General features: G+C 33.9%; 1 protein-coding gene across 1 annotated transcript in view; it reads left to right on the top strand.

The window, feature by feature from the left end:
• The window catches only part of MEI4 (meiotic double-stranded break formation protein 4), a gene marked incomplete at its 3' end in the record, with an annotated part of 137,383 nt that overhangs the window by 37,019 nt on the left and 80,542 nt on the right, over positions 1-19,822 (top strand). The window lies entirely within an intron of this gene.

Here is a 19,822-nt window from a genome sequence, read left to right as displayed (position 1 = left end):
TAAATTTTCAAATCTCTGAAAATATTTGAATTAATAACTTAATTTGTTGCACATACATCTGTTCTTTCCTTCTCTCTTAAGGGGTGATTTGATCAGTGTATTATAGAAAAACTTTACAATTAAGCTTTTGGAATTTGTGAAAGATATTAAATTTGATGTCTGGGAAACGATTTTTTTTTCTACTTGATATGGTCAATCAGGAATTAAATATCAGATTTTTCATAGAAGCTTTTGAGATTTGTATTTTGTTTATTAACCATTAATAAATACCTTAAATACTTAATATTCCTTACTCTTTTTTTGCATATTTTTGCTTCTTTTAAAACTACTTTAAACAGGTTTCATGTAACGTGGAACCTTTTAGATGCTGGCATTTTTATTCCTTATCAATCACCAGATGGTGCAAATATTTTTTTCAGTCTAGTCTTTCTCTTGCTCGATGATTGGTCTATTCAAGAGTAGCCTTGGAAATTGTATGGAAGTAAAGGTGTGCGTAGAAGAAGCTTGTGATGGTACACATGGGTCTGAAGTGTATTTTCTATAACACTTTTAGTGTTGCAAGCTACTGGTGAATAGTTGGTCAGCACTGGAAGAATAAGTAAGTGAATGGCTTTGGTCCTTTCTTGGATAGGTAATTGATGCATTTAGAGAAAGTAGAATTATAAAGTGGTATACATCATTTACAATTAGGATGATGATTCATAATTTTTAATGACAGTCTCCCTAGGGATTTGTTTTTCTCCTCAGCGAAAGCAGCTTAGACAAAATCATTCAAATTTGCGTCACTGTTGTCACCGTCACCATTATCACCAACACTATCATGTCCCAGATAGGTTCACAAAGCTTCTTTGTTAGAAATATTGAGTAACGATTGCTCTTTCTAACTGCTTTTCTGTCTTTTTTAGTTTTCCTTGAGTAATAAGTAAAGTCTCAAGAAAGAATATATTCTGATATGAATATAGAATAGTTCATATTATTGCATTTTTATGGATATTACTCTTGATTGATTAAAACAAAATACCATAGTTTAGAAGGAAAAAAAAACTGCTTCTTTGGAAAAACTTGTTTCCACAGATTGGAAGTATTTAATTAAATTTATTGCTTAAAAACTTGAACCCTGCTATTGATTTCATTAAAGTGACCTTATGTTTGTGCAATGTGATAGGAAAAGATGTGGTATGACTACTCTGGTATTCTGATGGCGAGATTTCATGTGTTTATAATTCACAAATAGCCAGGTTTTAAATAAAATATAAATTTTCAACAACGTGTTCTCAATACATTTAGTAGTAAAATCATTCTGACCTAACTTCGTTTTTCTTTAATAATCAATAAGAACTTGTAGCTTTCAAAACCTTGAGGTCATCATTGTGAATATCAGTTACGTCAGGGCTGAATATATTCAGGATAGGAAGATTGAAATGAAATATCCTGGAATTGTTTTAAATAATTCCCTGATATTAGCTTGGTTGAAATTATGAATAAATTTAGGGAAAATATATGATTTGTGATTTTCATATTTGGATAAATCCTATTTATTTTTGTGCTATTTTAGGAACTTTATATATTTATTTAATTAATAAATTTTCTAGGAATTATCTTAGACCAGTATCTATACAGAAGTCCCTCATTATCTGCAGTTTTGCTTTCCATGTTTTCAGTTACCTATAGTCCAAAATAAATGGAAAACTCTAGAAGTAAACAGTTCATAAGTTTTAAATAGGGCACTGTTTTGAATAGCATGATGAAATCTTACCCCATTCAAGATGGGAATCATCTCTGTCCAGCATCCACGCTGTATATGCTACTCCCCTGTTAGTACCTCAGTAGCCATCTGAGTGTCAGATTGATCGTTGTGGTATCACACGGTGTTTGAGTTCAAGTAACCCTTACAGTATCCTAACGCTATGTCACAATGCTTACATTATACACCTCATTTTATCTCATCACATACCCATTGTATCATATCTCTTCACCACAAGAAGGGTGAGTATAGTTGAGTAAGATGTTTTAAGATAGAGAGATGACATTCACATAACTTTTTTACAGTATATTGTAATAATTGTTCTTTTATTACTGGTGACTGTTGTTAATCTCTCACTGTGCTTAATTTGTAAATTAAACTTTATCATAGGTATGTATAGGAAAAAACACAGTATATATAGGGTTTGGAACTACCCATGGTTTCAGGCATCCACTGGGGCTCTTGGAACAAATCCACTATGGATAAGTGGGGCTTCCTATATTATATTTTAAGATAACCATTAGGTGGGATTAGATGTTATAATCCACAATGACATACTTTACATATAAGATGTGTTTCTTGAAACCAGGTGGCTTAACAGAGACTTGCACTAGGCCTGCTCTAGGGGACCCGGGAAGCAGTCCTGACTAGTTTGGACCGGGTTGTCCTCTACTTGCAGGCCCCATATGGCACCTTCCTCCCCTGCCAGTGTACTTGCTTGGGGTCAGGAGTGTTTACCTTTGAGGTGTCTGGTGTCCTTTGTTTGACTGACAGTCTGACCTTTTCTACATTTCCAGACCTCAAAATGTGTTGATTTATATTATTACAAGAAGCTTGAGCTAATGTAGCATTGTACTGCCACCTATTTCTTTACAGGCCAGGCTGCTATCATAGAAGTGTAACACTAGAATGCTCACACTTCTATTTACATTTTGCAGTGCTATCTTTGTCTTAAATTTTCACTTGTTTTAAGAGATTGGGGTAATTACATTAAGTTAAATATAAAAAAGCTATAGTTTGCATTGTGCTTTTAGGTAATTAGCATAGGTTGCTAAATCTTCGAGTTATAATAGTGAGTTACTTAGAAAATATTCTCTTCATATTTCTTATTTTTTAAAAAAACTATAAAAAAGTCTTGGACATATTCGTTGTGAAATTGAAAAAACACATTTAAGTGCCAACTAGACATAAAATTAGAATATTTTGTATGTATGATAAACAGAGTAATGGTCCGCCTAAGATGTTCACACCCTGTTCCTTGGATTTGTGTATATGTTATGTTACGTCACCAGTACTCACAAGGATCCTTGCAAGTGAAAGGAGGCAGAAAGAGTCAGTGTCAAAATGAGAAATTTGCTTTAAGATGGAGGAAGGGCAATGAGCCAAGAAATGCAGGTTGGAAAAGCAAAGAAATTGACTTCTCTGGAGCCTCTACCTCCATGGGAAACTTAGGCCTGCCAACACTTTCTTTCTGGCCCAGGGAGACCCACTTCAGACTTCTGACCTCTAGAACTATAATTAAATAAATTTGTGTTGTTTGAATCCACTAAGTTTGTGGTAGCTTGATACAGCAGCAACAAGAAATAATACAGTGTGTTTACCATTTATACTGTTTTCACATCCATTAACTCATTATACATTTTATATAACTGTGATATAGGCATGGTTGCCATTCTTATTTCCAATTAATAGATGAGAAAAATGAGGCTCAGAGAGAGTTGCCCACGGCCACAAAGCTAGTTAGTAACACTGTGAACATTACCATGTTTCTCTGAAAATAAGACCTAGCTGGACAATCAGTTTTAATGCATCTTTTGGAGCAAAAATTAATATAAGACCCGATCTTATTTTACTATAAGACCAGGTATAATATAATATGATAATATAATATATAATATAATAAATATTGAGTATAATATAATACAACATAATATAATATAATAAATACTGGATCTTGTATTAATTTTAGCTGCAAAAGACTCAGTAGAGTAGGTCAGGGTAGGTCTTATTTTAAGGGCAACATGGTAGCACCTAGTATTAGAGTTGAATGTGGCTATGCTTTCCCTCTTTATTCTCTCTCCTCACAATCCTCAAATTTAGTAAAACTGACCCAGAGTATAGGATATATGCAGCTATCATTTATATAATCCCCCATTCCCTACCATATGCTTGTTCCTTCCTGTCTAGATTCCTGCACTAGCCCACTGTCAGATTCCTAACTCACGGGATTCTCCTCTAATACATCAACCTCCCCATTGTAAAAGTGATCTTTAAAACATGTTGCGAATCCGTCTGTGACTCCTCATGAATTTATACGAAAGAACACTTTCTTCACCATAGCCCATAATGCTGTTCCCTACCTGGCCCCTATCCAGCCTCTTTGGAGTTCTCTTTCTCCATTTCCTCCTAAGCACTTCACCCCAGTCAGACAAATTATCCGTAGTTTTCCCAGTACTTTCTATTCTATCCCTCCCTTCTGTGTCTTAGTACTGTCAGTTCCTTGGCTTAGTATTGTCAGTTCCTTCTTCTATCTGGCTAATTCTACCTGTTCGTACAAACTGAGCTCTTGGATTAGCTCCTCAAAGAAACCTTCCCTCCTACCCTACTTCAGTCGTCCTTTCCTTTGCTAATTAAATATCCCTCACATAAATTCATCATGGTACACATCATACTGTACAGTAGCTAGTGACTTATTTTTATCCTCCATTAGAATTCAGAGTCTTCGTGGCCATATGCCATGTGTTACTCAGTTTATATCCTCAGTGCTCAACACGGGGCCTGATGGTGTGTTTGGGCATCTCGTTATAACCTGGTGAGAGTGGAAGTGCAGGCTCCACACTTGGCCTTTGCTTGTGTGGCTGGGGTGGGCCACAGTTTTTCTCTGTGGCATTTGGCAGCATTAGGGAGGTGATTATTTTACGGCTTTCCATTTTGCTAGGCTGCCTTTTAAACGTCCTTTGGATAGAGGGAGCAGGCTTTGTTATTGTTGTTGATTTTTATTTTTGTCCATCTCCGTTGGCATTTCTGGGTTATTGGCTTTTTTAGCTCCAAATATGAGGCAAAAGGAAAACCAGGAAGCTCACCACTTTGTCCTTCCTTTGGTCAAAGGTCCATAGCCCTCCCACTTGTCAATCTTATTAGGTGTGCTTTATATATAATGCCCAGGGTTTTCAGTTGTAGTTAGTGAGAGGAATAGAGATACATATTCCTGGAAGTGGAAACCTCTGCATGTATTTTTTAAAGTCGAATAACAATCCACACTTATAATAAAGAGTTAGCCCTGCTGCACCCAGACCCTTAGTACCACCCCTCCGAGACCACTACCACCAGATCTTTATTCCTGTTCTGCCAACATTTACACATGTGTCTTTAAATAAAAAGCTTACACTGCTATTTCTCAGGTTATTTCTTTTATCTGTTCACTTTGTATCATGGAAGATAAAAATTTATGTGGTATGTAGATGACCTTTTCGACCTACTCTCCGAACATAGTTTTATTATAATGTTTTGGTTAAATCAGGATTACATACTTATAATATGAAACTTTTTAGCACTGAGACATAATATACAATGACTTCATTTCCTTTTTCTATGACTTTTTTTTCTAAAGATTAATTTTTTTTTTATTTTCTTAGTATTCTATGTACCTATAATTGACCCTTTGATAGTGTTGTAAATATCCTCCCAGTGTGGCCAAACAAATGAATTCATTTATCATTTCCTTTTTTTTTAAAGACATGCCTTCTGGAACCCTCCATCCTCCTGTTCTAATCTGGACTGGTGTTCCCTGTGTCTGCTGCTCAGCTTTACTCCAGGGACGTTTTTCTTTTCATCACCACCCTGGGAATTCCCTCTGCTGCTTTCTCGTGCTGTAGCTCATAGTCCCTGGGTCTCATATATTTATTTTCTTGGTTTACAACTTCATTTAGGTGATGCATATTTTATTTTTCAGCCAACAATTATTTTTTTTATTTTTTTATATATATTTTTTATTAGTTTCAGGTGCACAAGACAAAGTAATACTTGGACGTTTATCTTTTATATCCCTCACATTGTGTGAATCCCCATCCCCCATCCACTAACCCTCTGACATCAAATGTCTTAATGTCTATTGAAAAATAATTTCCTACCTGGAAATCTATGCTAATCCATCAATAAAGTTTAAAGTTAAAATAAAATATTTTAAGCAAACAAATATTTTAAAATTGTACATCCTATGAACCTATTCTTACTGAGGTCATAAAGAATATGCATCACCTAATGCTGATATTTGCTTAAAATATTTTATTTTAACTTTAAACTTTATTGATTGATTAGCATAGATTTCCAGGCAGGAAATCATTTTTCCCTAGACATTAACACATTTTTCTACTAACTTCTGTAATTGCAGTGTTTCTAATTCTGATTTTAATTCCTTGAATGTGATCTATTCCCTACCTTGGAGTACCCCCAGAGCATTTAGCATCTCTCTTCTTCCCATTGCTTTGTAACTACAGGATGGTGTACCTCAATGTGGGTCTTTTAAAATCCCTGTTCATGAGTCATTGGTGGGTCTTTGAATCTGGGATTTCATCCTTCAATTCTGAAAATGTTTTTATTATTTTTTCTCATATACTTCTGCTTTCTGTCTTCTCTGTTTCCTTTTTCTAGACTACCTCTTAGTCTGATCGTCTAAATTACTTATCTTTTTTTCTTGTATTGTTTATTCTTTTTATTCTTGTTTTTCCTGGCAGATTTCCTTAATGTCTTCTTCTAGCCATTCTATCGACATTTTTATTTCTGCTGAAATATTTTTAGTTTCTATGAGTTCTTATTGCTTTGATTGTACCTTTTTATAGCTCCCCATTCTTGTTTTCTATGCAATAAGATATAAAATGTTTGTTTTCTTTGTTCGATGCATTACCTCTATTTTTTTCTGGTCTTGATTTGCCCATCTCAACTGATCATAGTTTTTCATTTATTTGAGGCTCTCCAGTGCCTTGAACTAATCTGGAAAGACGGATAAGATTTAAGATGGTCACCTGACAGATAACTTGTGGGAGGATGCTAGGGGAGGGCATGCAAACTGCTTCAACAGAGATGATGAAGCAGGAAGAAGTAGGGAGAGCCCTGGAATTGCCACAGGTTTGGGGGGTTTGGTTGGGAAGGAATAGAGCTTGAAAAGGAATGAATCTAATGTGATGGATATGGGCCAGGTAATGAAGATTCTTGTATGTTTTGTTAAATACTTGAGTTTCTTCTGCAGGCCGAAAGTCATAAGGTATAAAATTTAAAATTGCATGCATAATTTTGTGTGTGGGAGTATGTGCCCTTTTTTCTAGGAAAGCACTCATAGAATCATGCGATTTTGAAAGGATACTAGAGCACCAAGAGTAAATCGCATCTGGTAAATCACTGTGACTGATGGGCACACCCTTCCCAAATAAGTATCTTCTTCTCATCCAAATTCTACCCACGTTTCACAACATGGTTCAAGTCTCACTTCACTAATAAATTCTTTCTTATCAAGTTGATCCTGAAATAGCCTCCTCTTCTGAATTTCTGTAGCGATGATTGCCAAAGTAATTCACTTTTCAATTTGCCATATGCTGTCTTCTTTCAGCTTATCTAGTATGGCTCAGATTTTAAATATATATATTATATATATATATATATATATTATTGGGCTTTTCAAATGTTTTTATCACAGAGATTAATAGCTTAAGTTAGAATCCTAAATTTTTTATTAACTAGAGGTAATGTTAGACAAGTTAACTAACCTCAAGTTCCACATCTATAAAATGGAGATCATAAATATGACTATTACATAACTTATAGGGTTGTTGCGAATTTTCAGTGCATAGCAAATGCAGATGAAGTGCTTAGCATATTTGGTATCATATATGTCCTTAATAAATGTTTCTTGTTGTTACTCTTCTTCTTGAGGAAGGGGCCATATCCTGTTTTCTCCACTATTCCTGCTATAATGCTGAGCTCATAAGAAGAACAAAATGAAGTATTTTTTTGAATTGAAAACAAGACAGTGGAAATAAACAAGTTATACTTCATATGCCCCCATACATTTAAATAGCATCTTCTGACTTGTGATCAAGTTTTTGTGTGTAGAACATTCCTCAGCAGGAGTTTTGTCTTATTGACATTGTAATGGCATTCCTGAAGCGCCTCCATGTACCAGGTAGCTGGATGTCACCTTATGATCCTTCCACAGCCACAGCTCCCCACTGACTGATGAGCTTACTGGTCATAATGGATATTTTTTTTCTTTCTATTTTAATTACAGAAAAATCCACTGTAAATTAAATATTGGAATGTCATGGTTTCACTTACTCTTTGCACTGATCCTTTCCTGTAGAGCTGTCTGGTGCTGCATCTCTGATCTAGGATCTTGTAGTTGGTAATTCCCTCCTCGCCCGTCACTTTTGCTTAGATCACCAATGATGTGGCTGTGAGGCAATGTCTGGATAAATCTGAAAATATGGTTCATGAAATGAGACGTCTTTTCACTAATACGTGTACCTCTTAGTTGTATCTTAAAGCTCATTCATGCCATAATTATGTCAACCAGTAAAACATATTAACGATTAAATTGAATTCTATTTAGGTAGCACCATCTGTTACATATTCCTCTGTTGCGAGTTAGGACATAATAATGAGATAGGTTTGTGCTCCTGTGCTGACTTTCCTAACAGCCTTATCCTCTGCTGTGTTTGTTTTTGTCATAGGTCTTCATTAGTTTCTGAAAGTCTGCCTCAGAATTTTTTTTAACTTTGCTTTTTTTATTAAAGTATAGTTTACATACAACATCATATTAGTTTCAGGTGTGCAACACAGGTCTGTTGGTCATGTGCTTGTCTTCTTTGGAGAAATGTCGCTTCAGGTCTTTTCATCTTTTTTAATGGATTTTTACTTTTTGATGTTGAGTTGTATGTGTTCTTTATATATTTTGGATATTAACTTTAATATATCATTTGTAAATATCTTCTCTCATTCGGTAGGCTATCTTTTAGTTTTGGTGAAGGTTTCATTTGCTGTGAACAAGCTTTTTAGTTTGATTTAGCTTCATTTGTATATTTTTGCTTTTGTTGCCCTTGCCTGAGTAGACATAACAACAACAACAAAAAAATTGCCAAGACTCATACCAAATAGTTTACTACCTATATTTTCTTCTAGGAGTTTTATGGTGTCAGGTCTTACATTTAATTATTTAATCCATTTTGAGCTTCTTTTTGGATATGGTATTAGAAAATAGTCCAGCTTTCCTTTCTGCATATATCTATCCAGTTTTCCAAACACCATTTATTGAAGAGACTATTTTCCCCCATTGTATATTCCTGCCTCCTTTGTCATATAGTAATTAACTATATAATTAACTATATAGTTACTTAGTTATTTTTCAAATGCCTATGATCCGTCCACATCAGTGCAGTTAGATATCCCAAGAATTTTGTGTACTACTCTCCCCGTAGCACGTGAATGTTTACTCATATATACTATTAAAACCTTACTACTCAAAATATCGTTCAAGGACCTGCTGTGTTGACATTATGTGGGAGCTTGTTAGAAATTCAGAATCTCAAACCCCATCCCATATCTACAGAATCTGATTCTGCATTTTAACAAGCTCCCCAGGTAATCCAGATACACATTAAAGTTTGAGAAGCACTGCATTAAAAGACAAATTTTGATGTTAACTCCCCATAGATTAAGGCCTACATGTATTGAATTCTTGCTAAGTGTTTTTCATAGCTCATTTTACTTAATCCTTAAAACAACCCAGGAAAGAGGTATTGTTATTATCCTTATTTTACAGATGGAGAAATGAGACATAAGAAAGTGAATAACTTTCCCATGAGCATAGTTAGGTAGAAACTGGATCTAACCCACACAGTCCTACTCAAGAAGCTCCACTCTTAAATGAGACAGTAGCTGTCTTCCCCAAACTATGGTTTCCCTACCCCCAGCTCCTAGGAGCCCGGTGCCTTGTGTTTACCAGCATGGTGTCTATCATTTAAGCTCAGAACATCTCTTTCTTCCCCATACCCTAACTGGAGACATCTTTGAGAGGAATATTTATTATACTTTCTCTCTGTCCTGGTTACTGGAGGGTTTGTGAGCTACGTGCATGGATTGCCTTCCTGTCGTGGGACAGCCCAAGGAGACCTAAGCAATTGGGGAAGACGCAGAATGGAGAGAGAGGGGGCAGTTTTATGACTGGTCTAAAATCTGGAATTTAGAATTCCCGTAGGAAATACAAGTCAAACTATTGGTTAGGGTTAAGGGAAAGATGAGAGATGAGGTGAGAGCCTGTGTCCCTTTTTGCACAGGCACCCTAAAATAGTGAAAGTAGATGAGTGTTTAGTATCAGCTTAAGACATCATGTGATTTTACCTTTATGGAAAAGGATTTCCATCTCAGAAAAATTCTTCTTCGTCTACTAAGGAGGTTAAAGCAGCTTTCAGTACATACTTAAAATACACAATTGGATAAATTCTACTCAGTTTTGTCTGAAATGCTTTTTACAGGAGGCAAACACACTTATTCCACAAAACGCAAAAATGAAAGTATGTGGGAGGGTTTACATCACTGTGATTGAGATTTTGGCCAAATGATACTGACTTTTTCATTTGTTGGTTTTTATGAGGAAAGAGGTCTAGCCGGGTGAAATCACAGGCTGCCTTCAAGGGACAGCAGGAGTATGCAACTGAGATTGGAATATGGGAAGTTTGGGGCCACTTCTCTAATTTTGCAGTTTTAGCATGTTTATAATCATCTGTAAGCAAAATGGTTGTTATATATAGCTGTGATTGAACTGGAAGCGTGGCCATTGCTCATACATACAATGCAAATAAAAGTAACAAATTAAATATGAGTTTTGAATGAATAACTTACTGAACATTGTAAAATTGCTTATTACTTTCAATCAAAGTACTAGCAACTTCAAATTTATAGTAGTCTACAGCTAATGGTGCTACACCAAGCTACCATTTATGTTGACTTTGTATCTCCTTAGGGCATTTACCTGAAATTTTGAAGGGATCATTAAATTTCTTTGTAAATCTGTTTTTTTAAATCCCCACCTCATGTGTTGTCAACTGCAGCTATGTTTAGCCCACTGTACTTTCAAGGGAAACCATATACAATGCATTTGTCTTGGAAACAAGAATTGTGCTTTCCTACACATTACAGAGATCCCTGTCTGGAGGATGGGGATTCTTCCTCCTCCCTATTTTCTAGCAATAATAAAACACAATTAATTTAGGCTCGTCTAAGAGAAGGAATTCAGTTGTACAAATCGAAGTACAGGTTAGCATATTAATATATGCTTAGTCTGTGATAGGTATATACCTAAGGGTATATAAAAGAAGCAAATAGCAAAATATTTTTAAAATACACCTTCCTTCATGATAAATAGCTTGCTTTACTTTCAGATGTGTTCAATTTTTTTTTTCCATGAGTCTTAAACCATGAAAAATATGACGGTGATCTCTCCACATGACTATATAATAATTCCAGATGCTTGGGAATATAGGAAATATAACAGTAATATGTGTTCCATTCTTTCTTTGTAAATAATTAATACCAGAATCAACAGTGAAAGAACTCTTAATTTCCTTCACTGGAAGTTTTACTTTGTATTGTGGAAGCAACTTATTTTAAAATATGAGATCAATTATTGTCCAAAGAAAAAAGTTTCTTTTATTGTAGCCATTTTCATGAATATTTCTGTTATTTTATGATAAGCAATTTTTCTTGAGAAAAAAATATCAGATTGAACAAATAGATAGGGAATAAATGTTGCCAGTCTGACCTTTTCATTGCTTTAGAGTAAAATCAAATAATAAAATCAGAACACTTAAATACTAATACCGTACATGCAACATTTAAACCAAGATTTGTATATGTAGTTACTTATAAATATATGTTTTGCTAATGTTTATTTAGTGTCAATCTTCTGAAAGGAGATGAGTTCCTTAAAACTGAAACTTCCTTTTCATAGCAAACTTAAATAACTGAATTAAGAGAAATCAAGTTGGACAGAGTTATAGAGGGCTTCAGTGTAGAATTTGTCTTCACATGATTTCTACTAAATGATGTAAAATTAAATGGTCCTTAAGCTATTTTATTTTTAAATACGTGCCTGAATCCCAGCTAGACCCATTGAAATGGAATATTTGGGCATCTGATATTTTTACATCTGATATAAGTCTCACAGGCAATTCTTATTCTTAATATGACGGACAATCACTGAGCTAGAGGGGCAGGATATTAAAAAACAAAACACACACACACACAACATTTAGTTACTGAAAGGACAATTTTTTTTAGATGATTTAGTGTGGGTTGTGAAGTTTTAGGGTGCTGAAATGTGTACGCATCTCTCACTGGGATGTTTGTGTGTTTTCCAGTTTAAGCTGTTAGTGAGGAGACATTGTGAGCTGAGCAGCCATCACATGCTGATTTGGCCTAAAATGACACACTAGATCAGATGGATTTAATTGGTATTTTTAGAGGATATTACCCCAAAGAACCAGAATATACATTCTTTTCAGTGCATATGGAACCTTTTCCAAGATAGATCACGTTATGAAGCCACAGAACAAGTCTCAATTTATTTAAGAAGAGTGAAATCATATCAAGTGTGTTCTCTGACTACAATGGTATGAAACGAGAAATCAATTACAAGAAAGGAACTGAAAAATACACAAATACCCGGAGGCTAAATAACACGTTACTGAATAATGAATGGGTCACCAGTGATATCAAAGAAGAAATCAAAAGATACACTGAGACTTTGTTCTTTCATTTCACAAACATGAAAATGCAATGACCCAAAATCTATGGGACACAGCAAAAACAATTCTAAGAGGGAAATTAATAGCAATGCAGGGCTACCTCAAAAAACAAAAAAATCTCAAATAAACAGTCTAACTTTACACATAAGAGAACTGGAAAAATAGCAAACAAAACCCAAAGTGAGTATAAGAAAGGAACTGATCAAACCGAGTGGAAATAAATGAAATAGAGGTAAAAAAAAAAAAATACAAAGTTCAATGAGAACAAGAGCTGGTTTATTGAAAAGATAAACAAAATTGACAAACCTTTAATGAGACTCATCAAGAAAAACAGAGAGGGGGCCTAAATAAATAAAACCAGACATGAAAGAGGAGAAATGAAAACCAACACCACAGAAATACAAAAAAAAAAAAAAAAAAATTAAGAATATACTATGAGCAAATATACACCAAGTTGCGCAATCTGGAGAAATGGATAAATGCCTAGAAGCATACAATCTTCCAAGGCTGAATCAAGAATGAACAGAAAATCTGAACTTACTGATCACTACTAATGAAATCAAATCAGTAATCAACAAGCTCCCAACAAACTAAAGCCCTAGACCAGATGGTTTCACATGTGAATTTTACCAAACATTCAGAAAAGAATTAACACCTATTCTTCTCAAACTATTCAAAAAAATTCAAAAGTGGAGAAGGCTCTCAAACTCATTTTACAAGGCCACCATTATCCTGATTCCAAAAACAGATAATGAACATAGATACTAAAATCCTCAACATAGTATTAGCAAACCAAATTCAGCAGTACATTAAAAAGATCATACACCATGATCAAATGGGATTCATTCCTGCTATGTAAGATTGGTACAATATCCACAAATCAATTAACATATTTCACATAAACAAAATTAAATTATATGATCATATCAATAGATGCAGGAAATGTGTTTGAAAAACTCCAGCAACTATTTATGATAAAAACTCTCAGCAAAGTGGGAATAGAGGGAACACACATCAACATAATAAAGGCTATATATATCAGACCCACAGCTAATAACATCCTCAGTGGGGAAAAGCTATAAGCTTTCGCCTTAAAATCAGACAAGGATGTCCACTGGTATTCAACATAATACTGGAAGTCATAGCTACAGCAATCAGTCAAGAAAAATAAAAGGCATTCAAATTGGAAAGGAGGAAGTAAAATCATCATTATTTGCAGATAACATGGTACTATATATAGAGAACCATAAAGATTTCACCAAAAAACTATTAGAACTGATACATAAATTTAGTAAAGTAGCAGATGCAAAATTAATATTCAGAAAATGGTTGCATTTTTATACATCAATAATGAATTATCAATAAGTGAAATTAAGAAAACAATCTCATTTACATAAAAATTGCATCAAAAAAATACCCAGGAATAGATTTAACCAAGGAAATAAAAGATCTGTACTCAGAAAATTGTAAAATATTGATGAGAGTAATAAAAGAAAATACAAATACATGGAAACGTATACCATGCTCATGGATAGGAATAATTAATATAGTTAAAATGTCTGTAATATCCAAAGCAATCTATAGATTCAGTGCAGTCCCTATCAAAATACTAATGGCATTTAGAACTAGAACAAATAATCTAAAATTTATTATGGAACAATAAAAGACACCAAATTGCCACAGGAATCCTGAGAAAAAAGAATAAAGTAGGAAGTATTGTGCTACCTGATATCAAACTATACTACAAGGCCAGAGTGATCAAAAAGCATGATATTGTCATAAAAACAGACTCATAGATCAAGGGAACAGAATCGAGAGCCCAGAAAAAAATCCATGCCAATATGGTCATTTAATCTATGATAAGGAACAAAAAATATGCACTGGAGTAAAGACAGTCTATTCAGTAAATGGTGCTGGGAAAACTGGACAGATACATGCAAAATAAAATGAAACTAGACCACCTTCTTACTCCATATATAAGAATAAATGAACTCAAAATGGATTAAATACTTACATGAAAGCATAAAACTTCTAGAAGAAAATATAGGAAGTAACTCTCAGACATTACCCTTAGTAATATTTTTACTGATACATCTCCTTCAACAAGGAAACAAAAGAAAAAATAAACAAATGGAATAACATCAAACTAAAAAGTTTTTGCACAGCAAAGGAAACCATCAGCAAAATGAAAAGACGTCCTACTGAATGTGAGAAGATATTTGTCAGTGATACATCTGGTAAGGGGTTAATATCCAATAATTATTAAAAAACTCCTACAACTCAACACCAAAAAAAACCCAATTCAATTAAAAAATGGGCAGAGGATCTGAATAGACATTTCTTCAAAGAGGACATACAGATGGCCAATAGACGTACGGAAAGATGCTCAACATCACTAATCATCAGAGAAATGCAAATAAAAACCACAATGAAATATCACTTCACACCTGTCAGAATAGTCATCATCAGTAAATCAACAAACAACAAATACTGCTGAAGATTTGGAGAAAAGGGAACCCTTGTGCACTGTTGGTGGAATTGCAGATTGGTGCAGTCACTATGGAAATCAGTATGGAGGTTCCTCAAAGAATTAAAAACAGAACTGCCTATAATCCAGCAATTCCATGGGTATTTATCCAGAGAAATCCAAAATACTAATTCCAAAAGATATATGCACCCCTGTGTTTACTGCAGCGTTATTTACAATAGCCAAGATATGGAAACAACTGAAGTGCCCATCAATAGACGATTGGATAAAGAAATTGTGGTACATATATACAATGGAATATTACTCTGCCATCAAAAAGAATGAAATCTTATCATTTGCAACAACATGGATGGACCTAGAAGGTATTATGCTAAGTAAAATAAGTCAGATTAAGAAAGACAAATACCAATATCATTTATATGTGGACTCTAAAAAACAAAATAAACAAAACAGAAATAGACTCATACGTACAGAGAACAAATTGATGGTAACTAGATGGGAGGCAGGTTGGGGGGCTTGGTGCGAAAAGTGAAGGGATCAAGAAGTACAAATTGGTAGTTACAAAATTGTCAGGGGAATTAAATTACAGTTGAGGAATATAGCGAATAATATTGTGAAAACTATGTATAGTGTCAGATGGGTACTGGAATTATTAGGGGTATCAGTTCCTCAATTATATAAATGTCTAACCATTATGCTATACTCCTAAAACTAATATAAAATAATATTGAATGTCAATTATAATTTATTTTAAAAAGTTATGGAATATAAAGTATAGCATAGGGAATATAGTCAATACTATTGTAATAACTGTGTGTAGTGTCAGATGGGTAATAGACTTGTCAGAGGTTATCACTTTGTGAGGTATATAAATGTCTAATCAGTGTTGTTTTGTACACCTAAAACTAATAAGAAAAAATGGATTAATGTATCTCATTGATGTATTTCAAGCCAATGAACATAAGGCTTCATTTTCCATGAATTAATTAAATACCAAAGGAATTAATGCAGAAGAAATACATTCTTAGGTGCAAAAGTGTCAAAGCTGACAGAACAACAATTCAATCATGGGTTTATTAAGAAGCTGTCTTAAAATTTGCAATCTGATAAGTAACTAGATGTTACTTATCCAAAGGACTGGATGTTGAGCGCTGTTAAATATAAATGTCAAATGAAATTGACTTGCTCTATGTTGGTTTTTCAGAGTACTGTATTTACTTGCATAATTTCTCCTTTTATACCCCATGATATATAGAGGAGAAATATAATTGACCATCTAGGTCTTATTCAGTTGCCATCCTCAGAAACGTGTATTAATCCTATTTTTTTCCTTTTTCTTTTGAACTACTTGCTCACATTTCCAAGAAATCAGTTGCAAAGCACATTACTCATGAATTGAGGCTCACTGAAAGTTGTCAATACTCATTCGCTTCCCAGTTACCTTTATGAACAGCACACTGACACTGAAATTCCTTCATCACATAAACATTTGTGTTAACATAGTATAGAGTACAGATAATCACTATAGATTTGGAGTGGGAAGTGAAAGTTTTTTCACTTACTAGCAAGTCACATAACTTCTGTATCATTGCTTATATCATTTGAAAACAGATTAGGGAAGATCAAATGATATTTGTGGAGACATCTTATAAATTTTTGAAGTTTTATGCACATGCTATTATTTTATTATTAAACCCAGCTCTCCCTGGATTGAGAGATGATACGTAAAGGCACATTCATCACTAAAATACTTTTGAGGATTTGTCTCAAAGCAATTCCCAACTACACATCATAGCTTTGGGATAATAGGCCTACGTCAGTATCCAGAGGTATCACATTTTCCATATGTGCAATAAACTCTTGGGAATGAGGGAAGGCATAGCAAAAAAGAGTAAGAGGCCCCTGAGAAGGAAAATGGTAGGACACAAAATAGAAATTTCTCACATTTCAGTATTCCTTCCTTGGTTTTTGTCTGACTCTGCCAAATGATTCTGTAAAGGAGTTAGCTGGAATGAACAAGCAAGAGCAAGACATTATGTAGAACACTGTGTATGTGCCACTGGACATTTGCTAGTTTGAGAATGTGGGAGAAAATACTGTCATTGTGTTTTGGGGATGGGAGAGGTGAGTACAGTTTTCAATTTATTTGTCTTCATAAGGAAGGCCTTTGGCCCCGAGATAAGAATAACCTAGCAAATGGAGCTTGGAGGAAACGGATTAGGAAAAAGTAGAGAAAGCAGCGGCTAGGTAGAAAGCAGTAAAATTCAGCAAGGAGCTGTTGTTCTCCCTGCTCTATGTAGTCATCAGCTTTGTCATCAGCCCAGAGAACCCCAATTCTCCCTGGATATCAGAATCACCCAGATAGCTCCCTTCAGATTTACAGTGTTAGAATATTAGATGGTCACTATGGCATTCGTTTTGAACGAGTGGCACAGAAACATTCTGAGGCACAGCCAGTGTTTAATCTTATTTTTGCCTTTGGCAGTCTTTAACTTAACATAAATGTCTCTTCAAATATCCACTATTTCAGTTTCAAAGTAGAAGGAATTAAGTGTATATATATACATATGCATATATGTATATATATACATACATATATATACATATACATATATATACATATACATATATACATATACATATACATATATATATATATATATATATATATATATATATGGCATGGGAATTATTTAGTTAAACTGTCTCCTTAAGTTTTCTTTTAGGTTGGAGCTGTAGGGGGAAATTCACTAAGGGGGGATAGTGGAGTGAAGAGGTTTTCATTAGACATGTATAAATTAACCAAATTTTGAGTGACTGTCATGGTGATAGTGGACAGTGCGTTCATGCATGTTTTCTTAATTAACAAGGTCTGATTAAGAGAAAATTGTAAGCCTAGTAACCTTGACTGTAGAATATGCAGAGTAATGTGTACTGAATAAATTATTAGAGGCTTTCTTTAGAGGAATTCACATGGCTATCAGCTATGTTAATAAACACTCTAACAGTGCTACAAGTAGAGGTGTTGGATAATCAATTTCAAACATTACCATTTTAAAGTAAGAAATAATATAAAGATCAGAACCACTGCTTCTACACAGCATTTTAATGGACATTCTAGGTCATGTAGTAAAACAGGAAAAAGAAATAAGTAATAAGGATTAGAAGGGAATATATAATAAAGCTGTCCACATATGTAGTTAATATGATTAATCTATGCAGTAAATCCAAGACAATCTACAAATTATTATAAATAACAGAATTTAACAAGGTTCTTAGATGGAAAGTCATTATTCAAGTTCAAACCTTTTTATACCAGTAATGACCAATTAGAAAATAAGGTAAGACAAAAATCCACTTACAATAACAACAAAAAACATACAGGAATAAACCTAGAAGTGATACGTAAGATCTCTGTGGGGAAAAAAAAAATAAGAGCATTAACAAAAGATGTAAAATAATTAGTGGACAGCTATACTATGCTCATCCATAGGAAAAAAGAATAGGGTAAGGATGTTGACACTCTTCAAATTGATCTGTATATATACATATGTGTATGTGTGTGTGTGTATATATATATATATATATATATATATATATATATATATATACGTGTGTATATATATATGTGTGTGTATATATATATGTGTGTGTGTGTATATATATATATATATATATATATATATATATACACATATATATATTTCACTGAACTAGATCTATTCATAAATGATTCCAGTCAAAATAATGGGAGTCGCTTCCTACTCCTGGTAATAAAGACTTTCTCTTCTCTGCAGAAAACAAGTCTAAATTTGATGAAACAACATTAATTTACCATTGAAGACGATCAATACACCTCAAATAGGATAAATACAAGGAGAAACACACTTAGACATAATACAGTTAAACTACTGAGAGCGAAGTCAGAAAGAAAAATACTTAAAGCAGTAAGAGAAGAAAGACACCACGATAAGATGAACGTCTAACTTTTCATCAAAAACAACTGAGGCAAGAAGGCACTGAGGTGACATGTCAGAGTGGTGGAAGAAATAATAAACCCAAACTTTTATAACCTGCATATTTCTCTTTTAAAAATGAGGGTAAAAGAGAAACATTTCCAAAGAAAGCAAAATGGAGAGAATTTGTTGTTAGGCACTTGCCCTTAAGAAATACTAAAGGAAATTCTTCAGGGCAAAAGGGTGTGACTATAGATGGTTAATTGGATCCAAGGAGGAATGAAGCATACTGGAAGTGGCAAATATGTGAGGGAATATATTTAATTTTTTGCTTCTGTTAATTTCTTTAAAAAATTACTCAGTAAAAATTACAGACACACATATACAAAACACTATATTGTGGGTGTATAATATTAATAAACATACGTATAATAATAGTACAAGAAGGGGGAAATGGAACTAAACTAGCGAAAGCTTACTATATTTTACTGGAAATAAGCTAGTAGTAACTTGAAGGAGATTATTGTAAGAAGAATTTCCTTCTTCCAACTCATCCCTTTGGCCTTCTGAGTCAATTAAACTATAGTGGTTTGAATATGAGTGAAATGGTATTCTGTGAATTATCACCATTCCCTGCTGAGTTTCTCTTATTCATTACAATTTTGTGAATCATTACAATTTCATGAGCTTTCAAACCTCTCACTTTAGGTAATGCTATGTTCATTTATTTTCAATTAGATATTACTATATAAAAATGGTTATTTGAAGAATCTTTTATGTATGATCAAGTAAAAAAAAAAACCTTTGTTGGGCAAACATTATTGCTCAGGGGCTAAACAAA

This window comes from Rhinolophus hipposideros, assembly GCF_964194185.1.
Source record: "Rhinolophus hipposideros genome assembly, chromosome: 3".
NCBI lineage: Eukaryota > Metazoa > Chordata > Mammalia > Chiroptera > Rhinolophidae > Rhinolophus > Rhinolophus hipposideros.
Note: the sequence above shows the minus strand (reverse complement) of the source record. Positions and strands in the feature narration are given on the sequence as shown.